This window comes from Setaria viridis, chromosome 5 (genome assembly GCF_005286985.2).
Source record: "Setaria viridis chromosome 5, Setaria_viridis_v4.0, whole genome shotgun sequence".
NCBI classification, from domain to species: Eukaryota; Viridiplantae; Streptophyta; class Magnoliopsida; order Poales; family Poaceae; genus Setaria; species Setaria viridis.
Genome location: NC_048267.2, coordinates 26,629,021 through 26,640,472, shown reverse-complemented (window position 1 = coordinate 26,640,472; position 11,452 = coordinate 26,629,021).

Sequence of the window (11,452 nt, the reverse complement as noted above, 5' to 3'; positions counted from 1 at the left end):
TTTGACTTTAAAAAAAAGGTAAACGTAGCTATATTTTAGGACAGAGGAAGTAAAAATGACAATACGAAGATAATACATCTTATTAATATGGCTATTTATTAGTGTGGCATGCTCATCAACGACTAGACATGCTATGCCAACTTCCTATGATTTTAGGGATAGTGTAATAGAGCCACTACATAGGTACAACCTTTAAATAATTTAAAATAGCTGAAGCTTGCATTGTTTGGCCTTTTTGTTCATATAATTTATTTGAATGTCCAGAACGGGGCGGTAGATGCAATTGCTAGTTGGAACACTAAAAATACCACCATAAAAGTCGAGTTGCTAGACGGATAAGGGCCGTATAGTGCAGTTGAATAGCCCAAGAATTTTTTCCCAGCACATAAATATGTAAGGTTTTCTTTTAGAAAAACATACGCATGGTCATAGATGCTAATCTAAACTCTCCAATTGAATGCACGAGCACACTTCAATGAAAGGGCATATTAGTGTTTTGATGAACTTCCAAAGTGTAGCAAGCGGGCTTTCTTTTGCAATTTTTGATAAAAAAGGAAATGTATACCAAGTGGCGGAGACCTTCGAGTACTACAGTAGTCAACCTATGGCGTTCTTTTAGAGCACGATTGGTTGCAAAGGAGTGAGGCATACATGATGGAGGGGTGGTACCGGCCAGCGGGAGGCAGGATGGCCTGATGCAGTTGGGTTTGTTTGGTTGTACATTGTTGTCGTGCTGAATGATCCAAGCTGCTGTTTGGTTGAATTGGATGCACCGTTTTCTTGTATAAGATTGCACAAGAGTTCTTATTTGGTAGGATGAATGGGAGATGTTCAGAACATCCTAGGACCATTTTGGTGAGGTTACCACCAATGTTCATTAGCATGAGGAATTGACCAGTTCGTTTTATCTTATTTGTTCATAATTTATTTCCAAAGAAAACTAATTACTATAGGCAGTGCTATAATAATAAAAAGCTCCACCACAACGATGATATGGAGCCAACTATATGTATTGACCGCCATTTGTGGACCCAAAGAAGGAACTTGGACATCTCCATCACCAGTGAACTCAAGAAAAGATGCAGTTGCCTCTTCTTTGGAAGTGAAACTCTTGTAGCAACAATTTGGATAACCAGTGACTTGTTGATGGCATGTGATCCAATTTGCATACACCCCAGGCTTTCTACCTCGATAGACAACATACCAAGCCATTGTGCCTTATAATGAGAAGAAAACATGATTCAATTGCAAGGTGTAGTATGATCAAAGAAATTGTGGTAGAGTAAAGGTTTGCGTGAGATTTTTATTTTTATTTTTGCATCATCCTTTGACCTTGAGCTTAGAGCATCAGTGACAACAATAAAGAATGTCCCAGAATAGCAACACCAGAACAAGAAAGAACAAACAAGTAACATCACTTGACAAAAACAACAACACTAGAACAAAGAATGTCTCAGTACCTCACAAGCTCAAGGTCATCAAATGTTACCTAGCAACATCATTGGGCAAATAATTGAATCATCACAGCCATATGGTCTTACCTTCAATAACAGGTCATTGACAACCATCAAGACAGAACAACCAGCCAAATAGATAGACAAGAAACAGAAATATGAACAACAACACCAATATCCCAATACCTCACAAGCTCAAGATCATCAGATGTTACCCAACAACATCACTTGGCAAAAAATGGAATCATCACAGGCATATGGTCTTACCTTCAGTAACATGTCATTGACAACCACCAAGAAAGAACAAACAACCAGAACAAAGGTAGGATAGGTCCATCACAACCATAAGTTCAGGTGTTCATGTGTACACCTCACAGCTCCCTCCTCATCACCTCCTGAAGGTGACACCATGTGTCCTATGCTATAAAAAAAATATATGCAGCCTTGGATAGACTTCAAATGGTGTCTCTATCATCACCATTAGTGGTTAGTGCTAACCCCAAAAGTCAGACTATAGCATAGAAAATTAGCATGGCTACTAGCAAAAGCACATATGCCAATTAGTAAGCATCTAGGAGAAGTAGGCTTGGCTCAGGTAGGTCCTGAGCCACAGGATCCTATGGGTTTCTGTCATCTGAACAAAGCACATGCCTTCTACTTTATTCTTGAGCAGATACATTAGGGCACACATCAATGCCTCCTATGAGTACCCAGGGCAGGCCATGACACAACCATACATATCCTCATGGACTTCATTGTGTTGAGAAACCTTGAGGGTATCTGCAACAGAGGCAACAGCTACAATCATTCCATGCATGAGTTGGTATTCTTCCTCACACACCTTCCTCCTTTTACCACCTCTTGCTTCCTCATCTTTGTCATCACTACCTTTTGAGTTGTCCACCCCATTGGATGCTTCATTTGGTTTACCAGAATCAGCTTCATTCCCACCTAAGTCAATGGTCTCTAATCTAACATCTCCCTCAAATTGGCCAAGGTTAGTTGGTACACCTAAGGGTTCATTGGAACCCATAGCAAACCTACCAGTAGCCTGGCTAGACCAAAAAATGACCTCCGTCTGAACATAGTTCTCAATAGGGGTGTTCAAGAACTTGGTATCGGCAGGGTGATTCTAGTTGGGCAAACATATAGTATAACAGTTAGATAAAGGGCAATAATTACACATAACAGTTAGACATATATGGTTGTGGCCTAACCTTGGTATGGCCTATCAGATGCTCCTCCTCAAGAACTATCATGTGATGCTCCTTATTCCAAAGAGCACCACTAAGATCTTTGAGCCTAACAATCTTAACCCACCTCTAGCGCCATTTGCGCAGGTGGTTGTAAATCCGATTGGTGGTGACATTGACCTTATTAAATTCAGAAACTATCCTAGCAACTTGCCTAACATGAACCTCCTTGAAGCCTTTGTTAGTTTTCACCCCTTGCCCAACCAGATCATGAAACCTCCTAAGCATGAAGGTAGACTGAACACTGGTCCACTGCATTGCCCCCCAGGCTGGGCTCCATTGGGTGGAGGGGCTGGTGGGTTGGCTTCCTCCCCAGCTGCCACCCCACTCTGAGCTCCAACCTCATTGACAATACCAACAAAATCCTCACCCATCTCAGCCATTTTCTAACCACAATTAGAGTACCAATCATATCCAGAACAACATAAGAAAATGTTCATGATTGCAGATAAATATCAAAGCAAATGAAGGTTCATAATTGCAGATAAACATCACAGCAAAGTGCCATAGGTCTCAACAAATATTACAAGTTCCATCAATGCTACTAAACAATACATAAACCCTAAGTACTTCATTCCAACATTGGAATTAAACTCTAGAAGAACCCCTATTCTGCCACATTTGTGCAACCCATGCTTCCCTCTGTTCTGCCCAAGTTCCATTGTCAGGACTATGCTTTGGCTTAGAGGGAGTATCAGTGGAGTTTGGAGTCCAAGCAGCTTCAGTGGGGTCATGTTCATCTTAACTATGCCTAAGTATCTAGTTATGCATAATACAACATGCAAGAACTAGATTTACTTGGGTTTTGTAAGGGTGGAAAGGCTTATTGTCAAGGATCCTGAACCTATTCTTGAGAGCACCAAATTCCCTCTTTACTGTCACTCTAATAGAAGAATTCCTTAGGTTAAACAGTTCTCTTTAGTTTTGTGGTCTGTTGGAACCAAACTCTCTTAAGTGGTACATTGTACCACGAAATGGCGGTAGGAACCCAGGCCTGGCTGCATATCCAGCATCCACAAGATAGAATTTCCCTAGATAATGTAACAAATGGACATGATTTATCAGTTTAGTGGGTGCAATTTATTTGGCATGTTGTGTATATATGATGTATGGTACCTTTTGGGACTCTTAAGGCCATCATCCCATTCAATAGCATTAGCCAAAATTAGAGCATCATGTGTAGATCCCTCCCAACCAGCAAGCACATATGTGAACCTGAGGTTAAAGTCCACTGCTGCCAGAACATTCTGAGTGATGGTGTGCTTCCTGCCTCTAAAGGCAGCTTGCATCTTCAAAGGAACTCTAGCTAAGACATGTGTCCCATCAATTGCTCCTATGCAGTCCTAAATCAAGTAAATAAATAATCATATGAAAAGGTTACTACCATATGGGTAAGGTCAATTGGTTACATTCATGAAAAGGCCACCAACCTTGAAATATGGGTACCATCTCCTGGTACCATGGATCCTAGGATGGACACTAGTGGATGGTGGAACAATCAACTCATTCCTCAACTCACCAACTGCATACAAGATTTGGTGAAAGAACCTACTAATAGTCTCTGGTGACCTCCTAAATGTCATGTTAATGACCCTGAACCTCTGGTTGTGACCAACAACATGTAAGAACATTGCAACTTGTTCTTCAACAGTGGCATGTATGCTGTCCATAACCAACTCCCTTGAACGAAACAAGTCACACAGTTGGAAAAAATGTGCCCTTCTCATCCTTAGTAGGTTAACACAATGAACATCATTAGATTCATAAATGAATCTTAGGTTCGTTATCCTCTCTTGATCCCTCTCTACCATGCATGGATCCATAGGTAATGGACTGAGCATCCTGAGCTCTCCTCCTAAACCAAATGAAAAACCATGCAGCCACTGCAGCAACCACAACAGCCACCGCTCAGCGCCTAGTTTGGAAATCCATGTCTACCAATACAATGCAATGTTCATTAGAATTGAGTACAAGCACTTGGGGTCATGTTGTTAAGCTAGCAAACATTTAGAACTACATGTTATCTAAGACGCGGCTGCCACACCTGAGGGTGCTCCTCCGACGGCAAGGATTCATCATCGACCTAGGCACTTTGCTTAGTAATACGGGCGTGATTGGTTGCAAAGGAGTGAGGCATACATGAATCGATAAGTCCGATCAACAAGTATGAATAAACATAGATCCACATCACAAAAACATAGATCCAGATGCACACGAACAAAAGCATCGCGGATATCTGAGAATATAAGAACCTAGGGTTCATCGACGCCAAACAAAAATAGACGAATCAATAGATCATCACGGGAGAGGGGAGGAACCAGCATTAGAGGAGGGGGAGATGTACCGTCATAGCATCAGAGGACGAACGGTAGGCTGCCAGAGGACCTCGACCGCACCGGCGAACCAAGGTCGAACAAGGGGAAGGAGAGGAGAAAGTGCACCAGGGAAATGGAGGGGAGTGAAGGCAGTGGCGCGAGAATGGGGAGGTAACCATAGCCTCCCGCGCCTTTATCCCCAGGATGGCGCCATCTCCTGCGCTCGCCCGAAATCTTCCCGCTAGCATCGCCCCATCCCACCTCGCGAGCGAAGGTCGCCTTTGGACGGACGGAGGGATGCAGGATGGAATGGGGAAAGTGAACGAGAGGGTGCGGCCGTTTCGTATGGGGAAGCGAACTGAACAGGGGAGAGTGCACGAGACGGTTCTGGTCGGTCCAGCGGATGGCCGGACGTGCCCCTCCCAGCTACCAATCACGACCTTAGGTCTATACCAGTCTATTTCCTAGTTAGTGCAATGCTGACTTTCCACTCGCCCGTGACTTTCTATCTGCACAGTTGATTCCACTGCCTCTCCTTCCTCTTCCAGCAATATAGCACGTGGTGGGTCCCGCTGTTCCCTCTCAACTACTCCTATCTTCTTTCACCTCTCTGCTCTTTCCTTTTTGCATTCTCTTTCTCTGACGACGCTCCCAATCCAGCCTCCAAGCCACCAGTGGAGGCCCTACGCTAGCGCTGCGCGAGCCATGAGAAAGCAGCGACAACGCTTGCTCTTCACTGGGGAAGCACGAAGATAGAGGCCGTGCTCCACCTTCGTCGGCTCCGGCGAGCGCCACCCACGGCTGCAATTGGGAGAGGCAGCGGAGGGGCTCGCCGTCCGCTGGCGAGGCACTAGGATGGAGGGGCTCGCCTCCACCAGATCCAGCGAATACCGCTCGTTGGCGTGAGGGGGAGCGGTGGCGGAGGGGCTCAACGTCCGCCATTGAGGCAACACGATAGCGGCTGCGCTTGCTCTCCGCCGGATCCAGCGAGCTTGACCTGCAGGGGTGACAGGGGTAGCAGCCTCCTGGGCGGCACGTGACTCCCTTCAGCGTCGTGACAACGTCGGCTGGGCGTAGGACTGGCCGAGCTTTTTCTCCTTTATTTCTTTTTTTATTTTTTTTATTTTTCTATGACATTTGATGCAAAATTTTTGTACACAACTTTTTATTCAGTTTTTTCAAAACTTTCATTTCCAGTTTTGTGCTGAACTTTTTTAATATTTTATTCTGATGTTTTTGCTTCAAAAATTTATGCTCAAACTTTTTGTTAGATTTTTTTGCAAAAGTTTCTCCGAAAATTTTGTGCACTAGATTTTTGCCAATTGCATTAGTTTTTTTTTTCAAATTTTTGTGTACAACTTTTTTTAAAATTTTTATTATTAAATTTTTTCCGTGTTTTGTTTCTGTTCATGTTTTTTTAACCCACCGGAGGCCTGTAAATTTGATTACCCCAGTTAGTTAGGAAGTGAAAAGGGAAATGTGTATGTATGCTGCCCTCACGACACACTCGCTTTTTATGTTTTTAGAATAGTATAAAAGCTTGCTATCTTTTTTGGAAAAAAACAGGTCTGACGAAGCTACTTCACGTGGTTATTACGCGCCGCTCTCGATGTGCAATCATTGCACATTGGTGACTAAACCTGGGCAGGCTATGCGTTCAGCCCCGCCGAAGTGCCCGGTCGAGCTCCTTCTCGAAACGCAACGCAACCGCTTCCGTCACATAGTATACGCGTTCATTTTCGCGACAAAAGTGGAACACATAAATTCGCAGGCTCGCAGCATACGCAAGTAAAACCAGGGCGCCGCATGGATGTAGTATACCAGACATGGTCGCTCTACACATTCAGAGCAAAGGGCGCAAAGACTCGGTGACCGGACAGAACAGCAAGCAAACGAACAACGCAACGACCAACTCGGCACCGGAGATGAATTCTCCAGGAAGGTTGGCACTGGGTGACGGGTAGCTATTTTTTGCTAGAATTTCCAGGCACACGTATGATTTTGACACGAATAATAATTGATGTCGTAGGAGTTGGTCCAGACTCCAGATCATCGCTTGTGGAAATGGAGATTGACACGGTGCCCAGACACGAAGCTCCTTGCAAAACCCAAGTTCAGCAATTTAACGCCCGTAGCGTACCGTGTCCGGCCATTTTAGAATGTTTCCAGAAGCCTAGTTTGTGAGTTCTGCAGAACAACTAAAATATTTGCACCACATGCAATGCAAGCAGTTTACTGTATGCTGATGTGTCATTACTAATTAATAATTGTTCACATGATCGCATCATTATTACTGGTTATTGCCATAGCAGGCAACGAGGAAGCGTGCTTTTATAATAATTTAACTTGCGCTGTGGATGACGGTGCCGACGTGGTGCATTACACTATCTCAACCATCTCCGCCACTCCACGGCTAGGGATGTTCCAGGGAAACGAAAATCCTCAAGCCTTACAGGTATTTGGCAGCATTCTACTTTAGAAAAATTAGTTCCACTTCACCAACTTAAAAAAATCGCAGCCAAACACGTCTAGCTCCACCAATTCCGGCTCCAGAAAAAATGTGAAGTAGGGGTCAGATCTATGTTTTTGTGGAGTACCTCAAGGGGTGCTCCAAAAACTCTCTTTTTAGACCTCCTCATGAAGTTGGTGGGTATTCACGCACCATTGCCACCCATTACACGTGTACCGGTTCGATTAAAAAAAGAAAAGACTCCCGTCGCCCCCTTCTTCCCGTCGCAAGACCTAGCGCCGCCGCTTGTCCCTGGGCCGCCGCCGGCGCTTGTACCCGGCGAAATGGATGGCGATGGCGACCGTCCTCCACCTAATCCGCCGATTCCATCCTCAGCTCATCCTCACGGCTCGATTTTGGCGGGGGCCAATGCCGCCCAGAGATAGCTCGCTGCCGGCCGTGGGATCTTGGGTGGAGGCTGGGGCGGCATTGGTGGGCAGGAAGATGGTGGCCTAGGCGCCGCCGGCCGGACCTTGGGTGGAGGCAGGGGTGGTGTTGGAGTGCAAGAAGATGGGGGCCTAGGCGGCCTGGGCGCCGCTGGCCGATCCTTGGGCGGAGGCAGGGGCGACGTTGGCGGGCAGGAAGATGGCGGCCTGGACGCCACCAGAGGCAGAGGTGGCGTTGGAGCGTAGGAAGATGGGGGCCTAGGTGGCCTGGGCGCCGCTGGCCGGTCCTTGGGCGGAGGTAGGGCCGGTGTTGGCGGGCAGGAAGATGGCGGCCTAGACGCCGCCGACCGGACCTTGGGCGGAGGCAGGAGCGGCGTTGGAGCACAGGAAGATGGGGGCCTAGGCGGGCATGAAGATGGCGGCCTAGGAGGCTAAGGCGCCGCCAGCCGAGCCTCCTTAGTGTGACGACCGACCCCAAATCTTTCAAGTTAATCAACTCCGAGTCCCTAATAACCCTCTCAGTTTTCCCGAGTTGAGTGCTCACCCTCAGTTCTGGTCCCGACCCCTGAGATCCGACCCCTCTCCGCTGGTTCCCCGTTCCGACCCTGCCGACCCCAAACCCATACCGCCGGATCCTTTTAAGTCTTCCCACAGTATCTCTTTCAATCTGAGCAGTGGACCAACCGAGATTGACCGGTGGGCCCACAAAATCTTTTCCCCAGATCTTCCGAGACAGACGCACTCGAGTAGCATGCCCGCCTCAGAGCTTCTCCGCCGCGTGGCTCAACTTCTCCGACACCCGCCTCTCCGTCCCGTCGCCGGCCACGACCGGATGGATTCTCGCGCCCCTTCCCCAATCGCAGCGGAAGCTCCTCTGCTACCCTTTCTGCAGTACCTCGCGGCTCGCGCCCATCATCACCCCGCCGGACCCCGGCTGCAGAGCCCGACGCCTCCCGTCTTTTCCGCCGCATCTCCATCGTCACGCCACCCCAAATGCGCTACGCGACGATTCCTCCTCTGCCAACCCTAACCACGGCCGCGACAGCTCCTTTCCCGCCCTGTCAGAGCTGCGCCCCCGACAGTCTGTTGCTTCGCGCTCGCCCGCGCGATCGCAGCCCGCCTGTCTTCTCACCTGTGTGCCCTCGCTTCTAGCGCCGTTCCCCCGGTCACTTCCATCAGATCCACCGCACGAAGACGCCCGCATCCGCCAAATCTCAACCACCGGCAAAACCGCACCTGCGCCGCCCTGTCTTCGGTGCCCTTTGGCCGACGGTGTCATCCCCAAAGTCCTGCTCCGCCGCCCCGCTGCTCAATCGCCACCCCGGCAGCGCACTCCATCGCTTCTTCCCGGTCTTCGTGCCGCTCTAACCCTCTTTCCTCCGCGCAGCTATAAAAGGGAATACCAGAGCCCCGCCGGAAGCCCCCTCCGCCATCGCTGCCCTCTCGCCTTGCTCTCTGTTCGTGCTCCAAGCGCTACCGTCTAAGTTCCTGAGAAGCTCTCCTCTCCGCTCAACGCCGCTCTCCCCATTTCACCCAGCCGCTTGCTCCTTCGCGCTGCGCAAGAGCTTGCTTGTGGTCCACAAGAAGCACCGCCGCCGCCGGAGCACCGCCGGACATCGCTGCTGCAAATCTTAGTGCTCCAGTTCCTCCGCCCAAGTCTGCTCTTTCCCGACCCCAAGCTTCACCTGTGAGACGAGGGTAAGCTGCCGACCCCTTTTCTGCCTCGTTCGACCCTGTCTGTCCGACCGACCCCTTTCTCCATCTCGCCCGACCCTACCTGTTTCACTGACCCTTTCTCCGCCTCGCCCGAGGGCTCGGCTGTATATTTTTCCTTGACCGGAGGGTATATGTGTAAAAATTGGGGACTCCTCTGCGTTAGGTCTGAGGACCCCAGCACATCTATTCCTCTAGTTTAAGGGTCAGATCATAAGTTCCTTCCCATCCGACCCTTATATCTTGATCTCCACCAACCCAAGTATACTTCCCCACCTTTTTCCGTAGCTTTGCTACAAAGTTTCTGGGCTAAAACTCGCAAGTGTTGCTATTGAAATAATCGTCTAAATGCTAACCCCCCTGCATTGCATTTCGTGTAGAGTTGCATCTCACCGACGGCTTCTACGAGCTGCACCCGGCGCCGGAAGATGAAGCTGCAACCGAGCTCCCGCTTCCAGAAGCCGAAGCCGCCCAAGCAGAAGAGCAGCTTCCCTCCTCCTTGTTTGAAGGCAAGCCCCGGAGCATGAACCCCAGTTTTTCCCAAACTTGCGCATGCCTTCTCCGTCTTGTTTTGTGCATTTACGTATAGGTGTTGTTTGAAACCGTAGATGCATGTCTTAGTTCCCTGATCTGAACACTAGCTGTTGGACCGAGTAGATGCTTTGCTTAAATAGGAAGCGGTAAAAGTCGAGTGATTTCCTATCACTCGCGAGTTGTAGGAGTTGGTTGTTCTCCTTCTGTCACAACTATAAAGACGATGGATGGGGCAGGGTTTGGTTAACTTTTGGTGGTCGGCTGATCGCCCCGTCTGTCTATGGAACTTGTTAAGGCCCGACAGTGGTGGTGTTCGTGATCAAGTGTTCGAAAGTACTAACCTCATACTTATTATGGGATGAGGAAGCCGAGTACCGGATTGAACCTAGACGTGAGCGGTCGCCCCATTGTTCTTGGAACGGAGTTTCCCCTGCAGCCGCACGTGGTGGCAAGTGTGGTCACAGAACGGCAGAGGCCGGGTCTGTGAAACATTGCACCAAAGGAAATGGGCCCGACACGGGTTAGGGAATTGATGGGGAAGGCCGACACAGGAAGCGGCCCTCGATGGTGCGCGGATGTCGTGAGGTTAGGTTCACCATGCATGGTTAAAGAACTCGAATCGATTCGTCTGTCTCTCACAGTTTGAGACTACTTGATCGCTATGCTACCCTTAGTAATAAAGGAATCTGATGATGACATGGTCTTGATGATGATATATATACCTTTTGGTTGGTTCTATGTTTGCTTAGAGTAAGCTGCTAACTTAGACCGGATAATGAACTTAGAACCTGAGCTAAAACTTAAAAATAGGGATTTACATAGTGGTTTTGACAAACAAACCCCTTAGCCAAAGAGCCTTGCATGTCTAGAAGTGGTGGAGTAGTTACTCCCGGTCGGTTAAGTCTTGTTGAGCTTAGTAGCTCAGCCTCGTTGTGGCTCTTCTTTTCAGGTGAAGTCGCTGCTCTCGAGTCTTCTTCTGTTGGCACTTGGCCGCCGCAACTCCCTCCGGGTTGGACGGTCGAGTAGGATCCCTCCTCGGACGGCGAGGAGAGGGATCACTGACGTCTTGGCTGGCCTCACCAAGGACGTCCGACCCCTGCGTTTAGCTTCCGCTTTTACCTTCTATTGTTTCCTTTTGAACCATGTAAAACTTGGACTTCATTTGTGTTGAGCTAAATGGCCAAATTTGTTTAACTCAGTGGACTTGTTGTATTCTCTGGAACCGCTCACCTTCGTGTGAGTTTGCTAACTCGGTCCTGTTCAAGTGGTTAAATCGGATGAAATCCGA